Source organism: Hemitrygon akajei, chromosome 9, assembly GCF_048418815.1.
Source record: "Hemitrygon akajei chromosome 9, sHemAka1.3, whole genome shotgun sequence".
Classification (NCBI taxonomy): Eukaryota; Metazoa; Chordata; class Chondrichthyes; order Myliobatiformes; family Dasyatidae; genus Hemitrygon; species Hemitrygon akajei.
The window spans coordinates 165,620,794-165,642,785 of record NC_133132.1 but is presented as its reverse complement, the minus strand read 5'-3'; positions in this window follow the sequence as shown (position 1 = coordinate 165,642,785).

Below are 21,992 nucleotides of genomic sequence, written 5' to 3'. Positions count from 1 at the left end.
GCTGAAATTTGGGAATTAGGTCCGATGCCTCTGGCTGAAAGGTCTGAAAATGGTGGGTATGTCTGAAAATATTGAATTTACCACAGGAGTTACTTAAATTACAACAATTATGCTAAATAGCGACTTCTCTAGTACACACATTTCAAGTTTTTGTTTTTCTTGCTATTTCAGCAGCTTTGGGGCATCAGGTTGTTAAATTGTTCACTTGTCATCCAACATCAAGCCCAATTATTTCACACCAAAACAAGACATGTTTTTTCCCTTTCTCAGTGATGCTTGTTAAAGGTAATTGGTTTATTTTTGTCACCTGTACTGTGGTACAGTGAAATTTATTTTTGCTTGCATGCCATCCAGACAGATTATAATTGGTGTTACAGTAACAGAGAAAGTGCTATGTAGCTGGAAAATAATGTGCAATGACTGTGGTGCAGTACTTTGAGAGATCAAGAGTTCACCTTCATTGTACAAGAGGTCCATTCAGGAGTCTTGTAACAGCAGAATGAAGTTGTCTTTGATCCTGGTCGTACATGTCCTCAAACTTTTGTATCTTCTGCCTGATGGGAGGGGGAGAACAGAAAATAATTGAGTTGGTGGTATCCTTGATTTGGTCTGCTGCTTTCCCAAAGGACCAGAATGTGCTAAGTTCAAAGGAAATTTATTATCAAAGTGTATGCCACCATATACAACCCAGAGATTTATTTTCTTTCAGGCATACTCAATAAAGCTATAGAATAATAACCATAATAGAACCAATGAAAGACCACTCCAAATTGGGCATTCAACCAGAGTACAGAAGACAACAAACTGTGCAAATACAAAAAGAACAAAATAATAATAATAATAAATAAACAAACAAATAAATAAATAAATAAGCAAGCAATAAATATTAAGAACATGAGTTGAAGAGTCCTTGAAAGTGAGTCCATTGGTTGTGGGCATGTTTCAATGATGGGTAAGTGAAGTTATCTCCCTTGGTTCAAGAGCATGATGGTTGAGGGGTAATAATTGTTCCTGAATGTGGTAGTGTAAGACCTGAGGCTCCTGTACCTTCTTCCTGATGGCAGCAATAAAAAGAGAGTATGACATGGGTGGCAGCATTTCATGCAGATGTGCTCAATGGTGGGGAGAGGATTACTCGCAATAGACTGGGTTGTATTCATTACTTTTTTGTAGGACTTTCCGTTCAAGGGTTTTGCTGTTTCAGTACCAAGCTGTGATGCAGCCACTCGATATATTCTCCACAACACATCTATAGAAGTTTGCCAGAGTTTTAGATGTCATGCCGAATCTTTGCAAATTCCTAAGGAAGTAGAGTCAATAATCATCTCCTTGGTCTTACTGACAGTAACAGCTGGCAGTATCTCAAGGGTTTGATTCTTGTCAGCCACTTGTGGTATGTAAACTGCGGTCAAGATCACAGATGAGAACACCCTAGCAAACAGAATGTACAGAATTTGACCATTAGGTATCAAAGTTGGGAGTACTTGAGTTCAACAAAACATTGGAGCACCGAGAGTTTATCGTGAAACTCACGAATCAGTAGTTCGGTCTATTCGTTAAATTGAGAAGCCCTCTGTTTTGACTGCTGTATCTAGAGTGCTGGGAGAAAGCCATGCAGATGGGACACCTTGTATGATGAATCTGTAAAAAATTGATGAAAACCATCGTGGATGGTTCTTAGCCTTCTGTGAAAATAGCAGTGTTAGAGTGGGTTCTTGGAAAAAGCATCCATAAGACATAGGAGCAGAATTAGGCTCCACTATTCCCAGGTGGCTCATCCCAGATCCCACTCAACCCCATACACCTGCCTTCTTGCCATAACCTTTGGTGCCCTGGCCAATCAGGAAACTATCGACTTCTGCCTTAAGTATACCCTTGGACTTGACCTCCACCATAGTCTGTGACCGAGCATTCTACAGATTCACCACTCTCTAGCTAAAAAAATTCCTCCTTACTTCTTTTCTAAAAAGTCGCCCCTCAATTTTGAGGCTGTGCCCACAAGTTCTGGATATCCCTACCTTAGGAAACATCCTCTCCCATCCACCCTCTCTAGTCCTTCCACCATTCAGTAGGATTGGATGAGACCCCCCAGCATTCTTCTAAATTCCAGTTAGTACAGGCCCAAAGCTGCCAAACAGTCTTCATATGTTAACCCCTTCATTTCAGGAGTCTTCCTCGTGAACCACCACTGGACTCTCTCTTTTCTGAGAAATTGGGCTCAAAACTGTTGACAGTACTCCAAGTGTGGCCTGACTAGAGTCTTATAAAGCCTCAGCATTATTCCTTGCTTTTAAATTCCATTCCCCTTGAAATAAATGCCAACATTGCATTTGCCTTTTTTACCACAGACTCAACCTATAAATTAACGTTCTGGGGGTCTTGAAGAAGGACTCTAAGCCCCTCTGCACCTCTGATGTTTGAACCTTCTCCCCATTTATATAATAGTCTGTACTATTGTCACTTTTTCCAAAATACATTATCATACATTTCCCAATACTGTATTCCTTCTGCCACTTTTTTGCCCATTCTTCCAATTTGTCTAAGCCCTGCTGCAATCACATTGCTTCCTCAGCACTACCTACCCCGCCACCTATCTTCGTACCATCTGCAAACTTTGCCACAAAGCTATCAATTCCATTATCCAAATCATTGACAAACAATGGAAAAAGTAGAGGTCCCAACACTGACCCCTGAGGAGCACCACTAGTCACTGGCAGCCAAACAGAAAAGGTCCCTTTTATTGCCACTCGCTGCCCCCTGCCTGTCAGCCATTCCTCAATCTATGCCAATATCTTTCCTGTAATGCCATAGGATTTGATCTTGTTAAGCAGCCTCATGTGTGGCACTTTATCAAATGGCTTCTGAAATCCAAGTAAATGACATCCACTGCCTCTCCTTTGTTCACCCTACTTGTTACTTCAAAGGTTCAAAGGTCCAATTTAATGTCAGAGAAATGTATACAATATACATCCTGAAATGCTTCTTATTCGCAAAAATCCATGAAAGCAGAGAAGTGCCCCAAAGAATAAACGAAAGATATGTGTAAGAACCCCAAAGACCCCTCCCCAGCTCCCCTCCCTCCTGCATGTAAGCAGCCACGAGCAACAACCCCCCTCTCCCCACCGGCAAATAAAGAAGCAAGCATTGGTACTACCACCGATCACTCAAGCGTGAGCAAAGCAATTGCAAAGACACAGGCTTGCAGTTACCCTAAAGACTACACATTTCACCTGGCATTCGACATATCGCAGGTTCTCTCTCTCCCTAATAAGGGAGAAAGAGGTGTCTCCGTTTTCCCAGCGAGTGGGGAGACATAACAAACAACTCGCTGGTTTACGATGTTGGAAGTCCGTTACGTCACTTTTTTTTGAGCTCTGTGCCTGAAGATCGCAAAGATCCTGGGTCTTCGGGCCCACAGCAGATATCCCGACTCCCCTGATGACACACGTGTCTCCTGCCGTGACACTGACCCTCTATCTGCCCGTCTCCAGACCCCCGAGATCTTAGGCTTCCGAATTCGAGTCGGACCCTCAGGCCAAACTCTTGGCGTGCCGAACAACAGCCAGTCCTTATATCACGAGACCAGGTCCCAAAAGAACCCTGAAAGGGAAAAATAAAGATATTAAAGAGGGAAATAGAGCTGTTTCAGAAGATGCAAACAAAAGAGTTGCCGGTTAGCACCATCTTAACTTTGCTCCGCCTACCCGAGGAACTTTCTCAAAGAACTCTAACAGATTTGTCAGGCAAGATTTGCCTCTACAGAAACCGTGCTGACTTTGACTTATTTTACCATTAATCTCCAAGTACCCTGAAATCTCATTCTTAATAATATACTCCAACACTTTCCCAACCACTGAGGTTAGGCTAACTGACCAATAATTTCCTTTCTTTAGTCTTCCTCCCTTCTTAAAGAATAGAGTGACATTTGCAATCCTCTGGGACCATGCCAGAATCAAGTGATTCTTGAAAGATCATGACCAATGCAGCTGATATCTCTTCAGCAACCTGTCTCAGGACTCTGGGATGTGGTCCATCTGGTCCAGGTGACTTATCCATATGGCTAGACCAGGACAAATTGTTAGTGATATTTATACTTCAGAACTTGAAGCTTTCAGCTATGCCCATCTGAACACCATTGATACAGACTATAAGATCACAATACCATAAGATATAGGAGAAGAATTAGGCCATTTGGTCCATTGAGTCTGCTCTGCTATTTCATCATGGCTGATCCATTTCCCTTTCAACCCCATTCTCCTGCCTTCTCTATAAGACCATAAGACATAGAAGCAGAATTAGGCCATTCAGCCAATTGAAACCGCTCTGCCATTTCATCATGGCTGATCCCAGATCCCATTCAACTCCATACACCTGCCCTCTCACTATATCCCTTGGATACACTGACCAATCAGGAATCCATCAACTTCCGCTTTGAATGTACTCATGGACTTGATCTCCACCGTAGTCTGTGGCTGAGCTTTCCACAGATTCACAACTCTATGGCTAAAAACGTTTCTTCTTACTTCTGTTCTGAAAGGTCACCCCTCAATTTTGAGCCTGTACCCACTCATTCTGGATAACCCCTCGAGGAAACATCCTCTCCACATCCACATTATCTAGTCCTTTCCTTTACCTCCACATAATCTTTCACCCCTTGACTCATCAAGAACATATTAACCTCTGCCTTACATACCCCCACAGTTGGCTGTGGCAATGAATTCTACTGATATACTCTGGACAAAGAAATTCCTCTTCATCTCTGTTCTAAACAGATGTCCCTCTATTCTGAGGCTGTGCCCTCTGGTTCTCAACTCCCCCACTAACAGAAACATCCTCTCCATGTCCACTCTATCTTGGCCTTTCAACATTTGATAAGTTTTAATGAGATCCCCCTCATTCTTCTAAATTTCACTGAGTGAAGACCCAGAGCTATCAATCACTCTTCATTCGACAAGCCTTTCATTCTCTGAATCATTCTCATGAACTTCCTCCTCCTCTGAACCAGAGGTCCAATCAGCATTGGGAGCAGAGCACTTTGAAGAGTTTACTCGCAGGTCAACGAAGCTAGTATAAAAGGAGAGCTTTGCAGGTATTTGGACATCCCAGAGGTCCAATCAGCGTTGGGAGCAGAGCACAGTAAATTAAATAAAAGTGCAGATGGGGCAAGCAGGGCAGCCATTGTTGGGAGCAGACGAGCGGTGAGAGCAGGAGCATCAGGCTTTGACTCAAGAGCCTTCGATGAGAAGAGGTTGAGGCCTTATTAACAGGTTAGAGGTTTTGGTCTTGGTTGCCCATTGTACAGTGCAGGCAGGATGGCAGATATGACAGTGGAATGCTCCTCCTGTAGGATGTGGGAATTCATGGAACCTGATAGTCTCCCTGATGACTACACCTGCAGGAAGTGTAGCCAACTCCTGCTCCTGAAAGACCACATTAAGGAGCTGGAGATGGAGTTGGATGAACTACAGATCATCTGAGAGACAGAGCAATTGATAGACACAACTTTTGAGCAGCTGGTTACACCCAGAGAGCAGAATTCGGGGAGTAGATGGGTGAACACTGAGAGAGGAAAAGGGAGAAGGAAGTCAGTGTAGGGTCCCCCTGTGGCTATTCCCTTCAGTACCAGGTATACCCCTTTGGAAACTGATGAGGGGGGTGACCTATCCGGGCAAGGCAGCAGCAGCCAGACCAACAGCACTGTGGTTGGCTCCGAGCCTCAGAAGGGTAGGGTGAAACCAGGCCGAGCAATAGTCAAAGCGGACTCGATAATTAGGGGGACAGACAGGAGATCAGCAAAAGAGACACCAGGATAGTGTGTTGCCTCCTGGGTGCTAGGGTCCAGGATATCTCATAGCTGTTGCAGAATATTCTTAAAGGGGAGCTTGAGCAGGAGAGGGGTAGAGGTCCTGCGCAGTAAGTTTAGGGAGTTAGGAAGGAGGCTGAAGAACAGGACCTCCAAGGTGGTAATCTCCGGATTACTCCCAGTGGCACGAGCTAGGGAAGGTCAGAACAGGAAGATAGCACAGATGAATGAGTGGCTGAGGAGATGGTGCAGGGAGCAGGGTTTCAAGTTCTTGGATCATCGGAATCTTTTTTGGGGTAAGGGTGACCTGTACCAATGGGACGGGCTGCACCTGAACTGGAGGGGGACCGATATCCTGGGAGGGAGGTTTGCTAATACTACGAGAGAGGGTTTAAAAGAGTTTTGCAAGGGTTTGAGAACTGAAGTGAAGAGGCAGAGGATGGGGTGGTTGGTGCACAAGTAGTGACAGCTTGTAGGGAGTTTATGAGGAAGGACAGGCAGATGATAGAGCAAAGGAGCGCTCAGCCAGATGATTTGAAATGCGTCTATTTTAATGTCAGGACTATCATGAGAAAGGTGGATGAACTTAAAGTGTGGATCAATATGTGGCCATGACAGAGACTTGGGTGACTCAGGGGCAGGAATGGCTGCTGAGTGTGCTGGGCTTTAGATGTTTCAAAAAGAACAGGGAGGGAGGCAAAAGAAGTGGGGGAGTGGCATTACTAATCAGGGATAGTATCACAGCTGCAGAAAAGGAGGAAGTCATGGAGAGATTGTCTACTCAGGAAAGGGGCATTAACTCTACTGGAATTTATTAATAGGCCCCGCAATAGTAACAGGGATATCGAGGAGCAGATAGGGAGGCAGATTCTGGAAAGGTGCAATAATAATAGGGTTATTGTGATGGGAAAATTTAATTTTCTTAATATTGACTGGCATCTCCTTAAAGCAAGGGGTTTAGCTGTGTTTGTTAGGTGTGTTCAGGAAATTTTCCTGACACAATATGTAGATAAGCCAACTAGAGGAAAGGCTGTACTTGATCTGGTATTGGGAAATAAACCTGGTCAGGTGTCAGATCTCTCAGTGGGAGAGCATTTTGGAGGTAGTGATCACAACTCTGTCTCCTTTACCATAGCGTTGGAGAGGGATAGGAGCAGACAATTTGTGAAAACATTTAATTGGGGTAGGGGGAAATATGATGCTATTAGGCAGGAACTTCGGAACATAAATTGGGAGCAGATGTTCTCAGGGAAATGCATGGCAGAAATGTAGCAAATATTCAGGGAACTTTTGCATAGAATTCTGCATTGGTATGTTCCATTGAAACAGGGAAAGGACGGTAGGGTAAAAGAACCATGGTGTACAAAGGATGTTGAAAATCTAGTTAAGAAGAAAAGAAAAGCTTACGAAAGGTTCAAGAAACTAGATATTGTTAAAGTTCTAGAAAATTCCAAGGGTGTCAGGAAGGAGCTCAAGAATGAAATTAGGAGAGCTAGAAGGGGCCATGAGAAGGCCTTGGTGAGCAGGATTAAGGAAAACTCCAAGACATTCTACAAGTATGCGAAGAGCAAGAGGATGAGCCGTCTGAGAATAGGACCAATCTGGAGTGAGAGTGAAAACATGTGCATGAAACCAGAGGAAGTAGCGGAGTTACTTAATGAATACTTTGCTTCAGTATTCACCAGGGAAAAAGACCTTGGCAATTGTGGGGATGACTTACAGTGGACTGAAATGCTTGAGATATAGATATTAAGAAAGAGGATGTGCTGGAGCTTTTGAAAGTTACTAAGTTAGATAAGTAGCCAGGACTGGACGAGATACTACTCTGGGAAGTGAAGGAGGAGGCTGCTAAGCCTCTGGCGATGATCTTTGCATCATCACTAGGGACAGGAGAAGTACCAGACGATTGGAAGGTTGCAAATGTTGTTCCCTTGTTTAAGAAAGGGAGATAACCCAGGACATTATAGACCAGTGAGGCTTACTTCAGTGGTGGCAAGCTGTTGGAGTAGATCTTGAGAGGGACGATTTATGAGCATTTGGAGAGACACAATCTGATTAGGGATAGTCAGCATGGCTTTGTCAAGGGCAGGTTGTGTCCCATGAACCTGATTCAAACTGGAAATCCTGCACAAGGTCTCCCAAGTCCCTTTGCACCTCAGATTTTTGAATTTTCACCCCGCTTAGAAAATAGACCTGTAAAGGGAGATTGTTTTCTTTTGCATGTGGAGTGGTTGATTGAGTATCTATTGTCATTGGCTGGTAGAGAAGAAGCATGTGAAGAGCCTGCAATGTAAGTTAATTTTCAGGTTGAGTCAGTGACAGGGAAGGCAAATGCAACGTTAGCATTCATTTTGAGAGGACTGAAATATAAAAGCAAGGACAGAATGTTGAGGCTTTATAAAGCACTGGTGAGGCCTCACTTGGAGTTTTGTGAGCAGTTTTGGGCCCCTTATCTTAGAAAGGATGTGCTGAAACTGGAGGGGATTCAAAGGAGGTTCCTGGAAATGATTCTGGGACTGAAAGGATATGAGGAGCACTTGATGGCTCTGGGTCTGCACTCATTGGAAGTCAGAACACTGAGGGGTGACCTCATTGAAACCTATTGAATGCTGAAAGGCCTCGATAGAGTGAATGTAAAGAGCATGTTTCATAAGACCAGAGGACACAGCCTCATAATAGAGGGGTGTCCATTTAGAATGAAGATGAGGAGGGATTTCTTTCACCAGAATGTGGTGAATCTGTGGAATTTGTTGCCACAGGCGACTGTGAAGGCCAAGCCATTGCGTATATGTAAGGCAATGGTTGATAAATTCTTGATTGATCAGCGCATAAAGGGATATAGGGAGATGGCAGGAAATTGGGGCTGAGAGGAAAATTGGATCAACAAAGATGAAACGATGGAGTAGACTCGATGGGCCAAATGGCCTAGTTCTACTCCTATATCTAATGATCTTATGGTAAGTTAAATCATTACACCAGAAGGAGGATGAATAATTCACTGTAATGTATCCTTGGGTCTTGGGAGAAAATCAATATCCATATTCAAGACAAATTAGATATTTAGTGGAGATATTTTGCCCTTTTGTCTTAATCCATGTCTTTACCCGAAGTGTTTTTAGATGCCATTAATTTAATTTAATTTTATTTTATTTAGTGATATATTATGGTAACCAGCCCAATGGGCCCAAGCAGCCCAATTACACCCATGTGACCAATTAGCCTCTAAGCTGTATGTCTTTGCAATGTAGGAGAAAACCAGAGCACTTGGAGGAAACCCACACAGTCACGGGGAATTGATGGTCTAACTTCATAGTGCGTAGAACATAGAACAGTAGGAACAGGCCCTTCAGCCCATAATGTTGTGCTGAACCAGCGAATAAGTAAATCAGAAACTTCCAATCCCTCCTACCTACACAAAGTCCATCTTCCTCATGTTCATGTGCATATCTAAGTGTCTCTTAAAAGCCTCTAATTTATTTTCCTCTGTCACCATACCAGGCAGTGCATTCCAGGCATCCACCACTCTCTGAGTAAGATACTTACCCCTCACATCCCCCTTGAACCTACCACCTCTCACCTTCAATGCATGCCCTCTGGTATTAGAAATTTCTACGCTGGGAAAAAGATACTCCCTGTGTACTCTTTCTATGCTTCCCCTAATCTTTTAAACCTCTATCAGATTTCCTCTCTGTCTCTGCCGCTCAAGAGGAAACAAATCAAGTTTATCCAGCCTTTTGTGATAGCACACGCCCTCTAAACCAGGCAGCATCCTGGTGAACCTCTTCTGCACCCTCCTCAAAGCCTCAACATCCTTCCTTTAGTGGAGTGACCAGAACTGTAGGCAATAGTCCAGATGTGGCCTTACCAGAGTTTCATAAAGTTGCAACATAACCTCTTGACTTTTGAACTCAGTGTCTTGACTAATAAAAGCAAGCATTCCATAAGCCTTCTTAACCATCCTATCGACCAGTGTAGCTGCTTTCATGGAGCTATGAACTTGGACTATGAATCTCTCCGCTCAGTAATACTGTATAAGGATCTTGCCCTTAACAGTGTACTGTCCCCTTGCATTTGCCCTGTTGAAGTACAACATCTCATATTTATCTGGGTTAAACTCCATCTGCCATTACTCTGCCCATATCTGTAACATATTGTGCTGTATTCTTTGCCAGTCATCTACACTGTCCAGAACTCCACCAATCTTGGTATCATACGCAAACTTACTAACCCACCCATCTACATTTTCATCCAGGTCATTTATGTACATCACAAACAGCAGATGATGGGTCTCAGCCCTAAATGTCAACAGTTTATTCCCCTCCATTATTGCTGAGTTCTTCCAGCATTTTGTGGGTTGTCTTGGTGGTAAAGTTCTATAACAGTTTGTGTATTACTTTTTCAGGAACTAATTCCTTCTTCATGAAGTAATATGCCTGTTTTAAAGGCTCATGTGCACTGTCTGTTTGAAAGACCCTTTAAAATAGTGATGGATATTAACTTCTGCAGCTAGCTATATTTCTGCACTTAATTTTGAAGGCAATGCTGAATTACTTTCACTGCCTAAAGGTTAATCACTGCTGTTTACCTGAAAAGCATCATATTTGTTGCTCTCAGTAACTCCAGTTGAACTCTGTCTTTTTGTGTGTTTTCCCCTAGCTGTCAGTCTGTGGTTTTGTATTGCCATTTGCTCCTGTCCCTGCTCCTGCTCTACTCCGGCTCCTGTATCACTGAGTACTCCGTCTCTCACCTGTTTCTCATTATTACCTGTATTGCTGCCACCTGTGTCTCATTGTGCTCCACCTATCATCTGCCTCTCTGTTTATTGCTCAGTGTATTTCAGTCCTGCAGCAACTCCTGCAATGTTGCTAGCACCAAACTGTATTGACTTTTGTTGTTCCTTTGGACCTGTCATCAGCATGGAGAGGGGGGTCCCACTGCATGGGCATCGGACGGATCTCCACCTCAACTCTGCCCTGGCTTGCACCCTGGAGAAGCCACTCTCAATGACTACCAGAGGCGCAGTACCCATGGTCGACCATGACCGACCGAGGCCACACAATTCAGTCCTGTGTTTTCACCTGCTTGTTGCCAGATTGTGCCAATGAGTTTTCCTGAGCCTTTCCAGCATTTGTATCTGTACTCTGTCCGTCTGAATATCGACTCTGCCTGTTTCCTGATTCTGGTGTTTGGATTTCTCTGGATGTTTTGATCTCTGCCTGAACTTTGACACTGACTTTGTTTGCACCTCAATTAATATCACTGTGTGCACAGTACTGGGTCTGCGATTTGATCCTTTGGAAAGCGGCCAGTGTGTGAGTGGGCCAGTGAAGGAGTGGAGCTTTGAGGCTTTGACTCGAGAGGCTCCGACGAGAAGAGGCGGAGGACAAGCTTGTTCCCAGTTAGTCTTCACAATGCCTCCTGAGATGGTGATGTGCCTCTCCTGTGAGATGTGGCAGTCTTGGGGGAACTCCCCTCTCCTGCAGAGTCACATCTGCCAGAAGTGCTTGTGGCTGGGCGATCTGGAAGACCGTGTGAGGAATCTGGAGCAGCAGCTGGATGACCTTCGACTCATAAGGGAGAATGAGGCAGTGAAAGATGAGAGCTACAGGGAGGTAGTCACACCTAGGCTGCCGGAAGCAGGTCATTGGGTGACAGTCCAAGGGGGGGAAAGCGAAGGAGAGTAGACAGGTAATGCAGAGCACCACTGTAGCCATTCCCCTGAATAATAAGTTTACCGTCCTGGATGCTGTTGGTGAGGACGACCGACCAGGTGTGAGCCACGGTGGCAGGGCCTCTGGCACTGAGTCTGACCCTGTGGTGCAGAAGGATGGGATGGAGAAGAGGAGAGCTGTCGTCATTGGAGACTCTATAGTCAGGGGAGCAGACAGGAGATTTTGTGGACGTGAGAAGGAAACCCGCATGGTTTGTTGCCTCCCAGGTGCCGGGGTCCGGGATGTCTCTGACTGGGTGCATGACATCCTGGTACGAGAGGGAAAACAACCAGAAGTCGTGATACATGTTGAGACCAACGACGTAGGCAGGAAGAGGGATGAGGTCCTGAAGTGTGAGTTTCGGGAACTAGGCAGAAGGCTGAAGAACAGGACCTCAAGGGTGGCGTTCTCAGGATTCCTGCCAGTACTACGTGATAGTGATGGTAAGAATTGGAGGAGATGGCAGTTGAATGTGTGGCTGAGGAGTTGGTGCAGGGGGCAGGGTTTTAGATTTTTGGACCATTGGGATCTCTTCTGGGGAAGATGGGACCTGTACAGATTGGATGGGTTGTATCTGAACTCAAGGGGGAGCAATATCCTTGCAGGTAGGTTTGCTAGCATAGTTCGGGAGGGTTTAAACTAATTTGCAAGGGGGAGGGGACCCGGAGCGATACAGCAGTGAAAGAAGTGCATGGATTAAAGACAGATTTAACATATAGCGAGGCTTTGAGGAAAGGGAACAGAATAAAGAGTGTAAAGGTAGTAAGGTAGAAGGGCTAAACTGTGTGTACTTCAATGCAAGAAGCATCAGGAACAAAGGTGATGAACTGAGAGAACATGGTATTATGATGTAGTGGCCATTACGGAGACATGGCTGGCACCAGGTCAGGAATGGATTCTCAATATTCCTGGATTTCAGTGCTTTAAAAGGGATAGAGAGGGGGAAGAAAGGGGAGGAGGGGTGGCATTACTGGTCAGGGATACTATTACAGCTACAGAAAGGGTGGGTAATGTAGCAGGATCCTCTTTTGAGTCAGTATGGGTGGAAGTCAGGAACAGGAAGGGAGCAGTTACTCTACTGGGGGTATTCTATAGGCCCCCTGGTAGCAGCAGAGATTTTGGAAAGGTGCAAAAAATAAGTGTTGTTATCATGGGTGACTTTAACTTCCCTAATATTGATTGGCACCTGATTAGTTCCAAGGGTTTAGGTGGGGCAGAGTTTAAGTGTGTCCAGGACGGATTCCTATCACAGTATGTTGACAGGCCGACTAGGGGGAATGCCATACTAGATCAAGTATTAGGTAACGAACCGGGTCAGATCACAGATCCCTCAGTGGGTGAGCATCTGGGGGACAGTGATCACTGCTCCCTGGCCTTTAGCATTATCATGGAAAAGGATAGAATCAAAGGACAGGAAAATTTTTAATTGGGGAAGGGCAAATTAGGAGGCTATAAGGCTAGAACTTGCGGATGTGAATTGGGATGATGTATTTGCAGGGAAATGTACTATGGACATGTGGTTGATGTTTAAGGATCTCTTGCAGGATGTTAGGGATAAATTTGTCCCGGTGAGGAAGATAAAGAATGGTAGGGTGAAGGAACCATGGGTGACAAGTGAAGCGGAAAATCTAGTCAGGTGGAAGAAGGCAGCATACATGAGGTTTAGGAAGCAAGGATCACATGGGTCTATTGAGGAATATAGGGGTAGCAAGAAAGAGCTTAAGAAGGGACTGAGAAGAGCAAGAAGGGGGCATGAGAAGGCCTTGGCAAGTAGGGTAAAGGAAAACCCCAAGGCATTCTTCAATTATGTGAAGAACAAAAAGATGACAGGAGTGAAGGTAGGACTGATTAGAGATAAAGGTGGGAAGATGTGCCTGGAGGCTGTGGAAGTGAGCGAGGTCCTCAATGAATACTTCTCTTTGGTATTCACCAATGAGAGGGAACTTGATGACGGTGAGGACAATATGAGTGTGGTTGATATTCTGGAGCATGTTGATATTAAGGGAGAGGAGGTGTTGGAGTTGTTAAAATACATTTGTAACGGATAGGTCACCGGGGCCTGATGGAATATTCCCCAGGCTGCTCCACGAGGTAGGGGAAGAGATTGCTGAGCTTTCGGCTAGAATCTTTATGTCCCCATTGTCCACGGGAATGGTACTGGAGGATTGGAGGGAGGCAAATGTTGTCCCCTTGTTCAAAAAAGGTAGTAGGGATAGTCCAGGTAATTATAGACCAGTGAGCCTCACGTCTGTGGTGGGAAAGCTGTTAGAAAAGATTCTTAGAGATAGGATCTATGGGCATTTAGAGAATCATGGTCTGATCAGGGACAGTCAGCATGGCTTTGTGAAGGGCAGATCATGTCTAACAAGCCTGATAGAGTTCTTTGAGGAGGTGACCAGGCATATAGATGAGGGTAGTGAAGTGGATGTGATCTACATGGATTTTAGTAAGGCATTTGACAAGATTCCACACGGTAGGCTTATTCAGAAAGTCAGAAGGCATGGGATCCAGGGAAGTTTGGCCAGGTGGATTCAGAACTGGCTTGCCTGCAGAAGGCAGAGGGTTATGGTGGAGGGAGTACATTCAGATTTGAGGGTTGTGACTAGTGGTGTCCCACAAGGATCTGTTCTGGGACCTCTACTTTTCGTGATTTTTATTAACGACCTGGATGTGGGGGTAGAAGGGTGGGTTGGCAAGTTTGGAGACATAAAGGTTGGTGGTGTTGTAGATAGTATAGAGGATTGTCGAAGATTGCAGAGAGACATTGATAGGATGCAGAAGTGGGCTGAGAAGTGGCAGATGGAGTTCAACCTGGAGAAGTGTGAGGTGGTACACTTTGGAAGGACAAACTCCAAGGCAGAGTACAAAGTAAATGGTAGGATACTTGGCAGTGTGGAGGAGCAGAGGGATCTGGGGGTACATATCCCCAGATCCCTGAAAGTTGCCTCACAGGTAGATAGGGTAGTTAAGAAAGCTCATGAGGTGTTAGCTTTCATAAGTTGAGGGATAGAGTTTAAGAGTAGCGATGTAATGATGCAGATCTATAAAACTCTGGTTAGGCCACACTTGGAGTACTGTGTCCAGTTCTGGTCGCCTCAGTATAGGAAGGATGTGGAAGCATTGGAAAGGGTACAGAGGAGATTTACCAGGATGCTGCCTGGTTTAGAGAGTATGGATTATGATCAGAGATTAAGGGAGCTAGGGCTTTACTCTTTGAAGAGAAGGAGGATGAGAGGAGACATGATAGAGGGTGTACAAGATATTAAGAGGAATAGATAGAGTGGACAGCCAGTGCCTCTTCCCCAGGGCACCACTGTTCAATACAAGAGGACGTGGCTTTAAGGTAAGGGGTGGGAAGTTCAAGGGGGATATTAGAGGAAGGTTTTTTACTCAGAGAGTGGTTGGTACGTGGAATTCACTGCCTGAGTCTATGGTGGAGGAAGATACCTGGTGAAATTTAAGAGACTACTAGACAGGTGTATGGTGGAATTTAAGGTGGGGGGGGGGATGTATGGGAGGCAGGGTTTAAGGGTCAGCACAACATTGTGGGCTGAAGGGCCTGTAATGTGCTGTACTATTCTATGTTCTATCCCTGCTCCAGTGTCCTGACAGTTGCATTATTTCATAAATCAATATAATTATTTTATATCCTGACTTCAGATATGTGAAGGGATCAACTATCTACCCTTACCATTCAAACAGAAATATTTATCACATGAATAATTTTATATTGCTCTACTAGACTGTACATGGATTTCATAGATTTATCTAACTCAAATGGCTTTTACCAGACAAATTTCTGTCCAAATACACTCTGTGGTCACTTTATTAGATACCCTTTGCACCTAATAAAGTGATCACTGAGTGTACGTTCATGGTTTCTGCTGCTGTAGCCCATCCACTTCAAGGTTCGACATGTTCTGTGTTTAGAGATGCTCTTCTGCACACCATTGTGGTTATCAGCTTGACCCAGTCTGGCTATTCTCCTCTGACTTCTCCCATTAACAAGGGATTTTCACCCACAGAACTGCCACTCACTGCAAGTTCATTTGTTTCTCACACCATTCTCTGTGAACTCTAGAGACTGTCGTGCATGAAAATCCCAGGAGATCAGCAGTTTCTGAGATACTCAAACTACCATGCCTGACACCAGCATTCTATGCTCAAAAACACTTGGATCGTATTTCTTCCCCATTCTGATATTTGGTCTGAACAACAACGGAACCTCTTGACCATGTCGACATGCTTTTATGCATTGAGTTGCTGTCACATGATTGGCTGATTAGATATTTGCATTAATGAGCAGGTGTACCCAATAAAGTGGCCACTGATTGTTAGCGCTTCTTGAGATTTGCTCTATGTTAAGCAATTAACTACTTTAACTATCTAGAAATGCTTCATTAAATTGCTATGCAATATTTATAGAGTGTATTTTTCTCCCCAGTAGTCACTTTAAATCATCAATCAAGACACTAACAATGGCTATATTGCAAACTTAAAGTGTTGCAGGGTGAATTTCAGAACTATTAACTGCTGATCACAACGCACAGAATGAAATTGTAAGGAAGAAATACGTAATGTTATACAATCCATTGTACATAATATGGGCAGTAAAAGATATAGCTGAATGTGTTTGAGACGGTAATATTGCCTACGGCTTTCAATTATGTACATGACCCACTGAAGCTCTCTTGCTGTGTCTTGTGACATCTCCCCTGCTCCGTAATACCACGCTCAATCCCAGCCATTCACCAATTACTTTCTAATCAAAGTCTGTACGTGAACCTCGGTTATAATAAAATTTGTATCTGATTATTGGTGGATTTACAAAACAGCTGGGAACTGTAAATATTATCAGTACTGTAATGGTTCCTCCTACATTCTTGGTCTTTTGGAGTCGTCTCCTTGGAGTATATTGATATATTTTATTCATCAGGAGGTGACCACAGGGTCAGTATTGTATAGCAACTGTAACAATTGAGAGCAGACATTTCAAGAAGTCAATGTATATTATGCCTCAGTCTTGTGTGACACATAACATTTTGAATGCCATTCAAAGCTCAGAAGCAACCTTATACGGAAAATTTATCAGAGAAAAATAATGCTTACATGCATCTCCTACTGTTACCATGCTAAAATTTCTGTTTCTTTAACCATAGGCCTGATAAAGTAATCGGTAACTCTGCACCAGCAAACTTCAGGAGCCCAGCCATAGATTCTGAGCTGGGAAAGTGGTGTGTTGTATGGTCGGATCAAAGTTCTTTGGTGTGAGGCCTGCTGAGGTCCCATTGAAAACTGGGGTGGCACATTAGCATAATACTATTACAGTGCCAACGTCCTCAGTTCAATTCCTGCCCATGACCATGACCACATTCCAAAGATGTATGGGTTAGTAGGTGAATTGGTTGCATGGGTGTCATTGGACGGCAAAGGGTTCATTGGGCCAGAAGGTCCTGTTACCATACTGTATCTCTAAATAAAATTTTAACAAGTGATTGGCATATTAAAACTGAAAGCTGTTTGGGTTGCTCCAAGATCATGTCTGGAAGACTGTGTGCAGTTTTGTTCATCTATTTATTTGTTTGTTGAGATACAGCACAGAATAGGCACTTCTGGCGCTCTCCAGCAACCTCCTGATTTTACCCTAGCCTAATCACGGGACAATTTACAATGACCAATCGTTTTGGAGCATGGGAGGAAACCGGAGCACCCGGAGGAAACCCAAGCGGTTGTGGGGAAGAATGTACAGACTCCTTACAGGCAGCGCTGGGAATTGAACCCAGGTCACCTGCACTATAAAGTGTTCTGCTAACCACTATGCCCCTTAAGGAAGGAGATCCCTGCATTGCAGATTGTACAATGAAGTGAGTGGACTTATATAGGAGGAAAGTTTGAACCGGTTGAGTTTGTACTCATCGAAGTTGTGGAGAAAGGTGGGCGGTCTTACTGAAACACGTAAGGTTCTGAGAGAGCTTGACAAGGTGCAGGGTGGCACGAGTTAACGCAGCACGACTAAAGCACCAGCAACCCAGGTTCAATTCCCAAAACTGCCTGTGAGGAAATTGTACGTAGAAATCTACAGCATATTACAACAACACACAACAATGTTGTGCTGACCATGTAACCTACTCTAGAAACTGCCTAAGAATTACTTTACTACATAGCCCTCTATTTTTCCAAGTTCCATGTACCGATCTAAGAGTCTCTTAAAAATCCCTACCTCTACTGTGCATTCCACACACCCGCCACTCTCTGTGTGAAAACTTATCTCTGACATCCCCCTTGTACCCACTTCCAAGCACCTTAAAACTATGCCCTCTTGTGTTAGACATTTCAGCCCTGGGAAAAAGCCTTTGGCTATCCACACGATCAATGCCTCTCATCTTATACACCTGTATTAGGTCACCTCTCATCCTCCGTCGCTCCAAGGAGAAAAGGCCAAGTTCACTCAACCTATTCTCAAAAGTCATCCAATCCAGGCAACATCCTTGTAAGTCTCTGCACTCTCTCTATAGTATCCATATACTTCCTGTAGTGATGTGACCAGAACTGAACACAGTACTCCAAGTGGGGTCTAAATAAGGTCTTATATAGCTGTAACGTTACCACACGGCTCTTGAACTCAGTCCCATGGTTGATGAAGGCCACCATACCATACGCCTTGTTAACAACACTGTCAACCTGCACAGCAGCTTTGAGTGTCCTATAGACATGGACCCCAAGATCTCTCTGATCCTCCACACTGCCAAGAGTTTTACAGTTAATATCATATTCCTGTCTTCAAAGTTGACCTACCAAAATGAACCACTTCACATGGACATGGACCCCAAGATCCAGACAAGTGTGAGATGGTTCATTTTGGTAGGTCAAATATGATGGCAGAATATAGCATCAATGGTAAGACTCTTGGCAGTGTGGAGGATCAGAGGGATCTTGGGGTCTGAGTCCAGAAGACACTCAAAGCTGCTGTGCAGGTTGAATCTGTGGTGAAGAAGGCATACGGTGTATTGGCCTTCATCAACCGTGGGATTGAGTTTAAGAGCTGAGAGATAATGTTGCAGCTATAAAGGACCCTGCTCAGACCTCACTTGTGCTCAATTCTGGTCGCCTCACGACAGGAAGGACATGGAAACCATAGAAAGGGTGCAGAGGAGATTTACAAGGATGTTGCCTGGATTGGGGAGCATGCCTTATGAAAATAGCTTGAGTGAACTCGGCCTTTTCTCCTTGGAGTGATGGAGGATGAGAGGTGACCTGATAGAGGCGTACAAGATGATGAGAGGCATCGATCATGTGGATAGTCGAGGCTTTTTCCCAGGGCTGAAATAGCTGGAACAAGAGGGCATAGATTTAAGGTGCTTAGAAGTAGGTACAGAGGAGATGTCAGGGGTAAGTTTTTTACTCAGAGAGCGGTGAGTGAGTGGAATGGGCTGCTGGCGGTGGTGGTGGAGGCAGAAATGATAGGGTCTTTTAAGATACTCCTGGATAGGTACATGGAGCTTAGAAAAATAGAGGGCTATGGGCAACCCTAGGTAATTTCTAAGGTAGGGACATGTTCAGCACAGCTTTGAGGAGTGCAGGGCTTGTATTTTTCTGTAGGTTTTCTATGTTTCTAAGTTTCTACCTCTCTGATCCTCTACACTGCCAGGAGTCTTACTGTTAATATCTTACTCTGTCTTCAAATTTGCCCTACCAAAATGAACCACTTCACCCTTATTTGGGTTGAACTCCATCTGCCACTTCTCAGCCCAGTTCTGCATCCTATTGATGTCCCGCTGTAACCTCTAACAACCCACCAGACTATCCACAGCTTTGTATCATCAGCAAACTTACAAACACTTACTGTACACTTCTCCCTGTGATCGCATGGGTTTCCTCTCACATTCCAAAGACATATGGGTTAGGGTTAGTAAGTCGCGAGCATGCTGTGTTGGCCTCAGAGGCATGGTGACACCTGTGGGCTGTCCCCAGCACATCCTCGGACTGTGCTGATTATTCACATAAAATGATGCATTTCCCAGTGTTCCAATATACATGTGAGAAACAAAGCTAATCTTTAATATCTTTAAAGAGGCAGGCTTCAGACCTTTCAGTTTCCCAAGAATGTTCTGTCTATTTATGGTAACTTCACACACTTCATGACCCCTGACACCTGGAACTTCCACCATACTGCTAGTGTCTTCCACAGTGAAGATTGATGCAGAATACTTATTCAGTTTGTCCACCATTTTATTGTCCTCTATTACTATCTCTCCAGCATCATTTCCAGTGGTCTGACAGCCACTCTTGCCTCACTTTTACACTTTATGTATCAAAAGAAACTTTTGGTATCCTCTTTAATACTATTGGCTAGCTTACTTTCATATTCCATCTTTACCATCTTAACAACTTTTTAATTGCTACTGTAGGTTTTTAAAAGCTCCAAATCCTCTAACTTTGCACTAATTTTTGCTCTATTGTATGTGCTCTCTTTGGCTTTTATGTTGGCTTTGATTTCTCTTGTTAGCCACAGCTGAGTCACCTTTCCTTAAGAATACTTCTTCCTCTTTGAGATGTCTATATCCTGTGCCTTCTGAATTGCTTCCAGAAATTCCAGCCATTGCTGCTCTGCTGTCATCCCTGCTAGTGTTCTCTTCCAATCAATTCTGGCCAACTCCTCTCTCGAGTTTAATAGGTTAATTGGTCACATGGGTATATTTGGGCAACAGGAGTTTGTTGGGCAGGGAGGACTGATTACCATATCGTATCTCTAAATAAATAATACAAATAAGAACTTAATGAACAGCAAGAGGGTCAAAGAGAACTCTGCTGAACTTGTGTGACAGTTGGGGGTAGGGCACTCAGCAGTTTAGGAACAGCTTCATCCCCTCTGTCATCAGATTTCAGAACACTACTTCACTATTCAACTTCTGCACTATTTATTGAAGACCTCCATCACTCCATCAGCACCATCTAAGTACATACCTGAACATATCTGGAAACAGTAGGGAACGCTGTAGACTCCTTCCATTCCTTTCATTTTAGGATTCAAGAATCAAAGTTGTTAAATATCATTTCCATTACACAAGTGTAAAGGAGTATGAAATAACTGTTACTCTAGATCTGATGTAGCACAAAAAAACCACAATAAGATACTGAATACAATAATAGAAAAGTACAATAAATATTATACAGTGAGTACATAAGACAGCTTATATACAGTACATGGATTGATTGTATGTCCATAAAGCAATGGTGGGCACATGAGTATTTGCATGTAGGTGACTTGGAGAGGAAATAATAGAGAAGTGGTGATGGGGTGGGTCAGAGGATGAAAGTGTTGATCAGCCTTACTGCTTGGGGAAAGTAATGGTTTTTGAGTCTGGTTATCATGGTGTGGATGCTACGTAGCCTCCTCCCTGATGGGAGTGGGACAAACAGTCCATGAGCAGGGTGGGTGGGATCCTTCATGATGTTACTGGCCCTTTTCCAGCACCTTCCTGTATGTATGTCCTTGATGGTGGGTAGGCTGGTGACGGTGATGGGTTGGTCAGTTTCGACTACCCATTGTAGAGGCTTCCTATCTGCCACAGTGCAGTCTAGGAACCACAGTGACACAGCATGTTAGCATGCTCTCCACTGCACATTGTAGAAAGACAAGTATAGATGTGCATTGTCCAGCTGTCTTCAGAAAGGAGAGGCAGGGCAAGGATAGGAGAAGGGCTAAGAATTGAAAGTAAAGTTATTATCACAGTATGTCTATGTCATCATTTACTGGTCTATCCAGAGATTCAGTTTCTTAAGACCATAAGATACTGGAGCAGAATTAGGCCATTTGGCCCAATGAGTCACTCTTGGCTGATCCTTGTCTGTCTCAGACCCAATCTCCTACCTTCTCCCCATATCCCTTCATGCCCTGACTAATCAAGAACCTATCAACTTCTGCCTTAAATATACCCAATGACTTGGCCTCCACAGTAACGGATTCTACAGATTATCAGGCTAAAGGAGTTCCTCCTCATCTCCTTTCTAAAAGGACACCCTTCTACTCTGAAGCTCTGTCCTCTAGTCTTAGTCTCTCCCACCAGAGGAAACATCCTCTTCACATCCACTCTTTTGCGGACTTTAAACATTTGTTAGGTTTCAATGAAATCCCCCCTCATTTTCTTGCAGGCATTCACAGTAGATACAAAGAAATATAATGGAATCAATGAAAAGCTACGCAAATACTACAAATATTTCAATAAGCAGACTGTGGCATCAAGAACAATTTGTTTCCACTTCATTTTGTGGTTCTGATCTGACTGAAGCTGATGACGGATAGGAGGGTGTAGTTTTTCTTTGATTCTACTGTGAATGCCTGCAAGAACATGAAAGGCCAAATGTTCCCAAAAGTCATCGAGGATACTGCATTTTCACAGATCCTTTGAGTAACCTCTTGGATCTTTACTCTGCCTGGACACCTCTTCTTGTGACAGAACTTGGTACAGTAGTGTCTT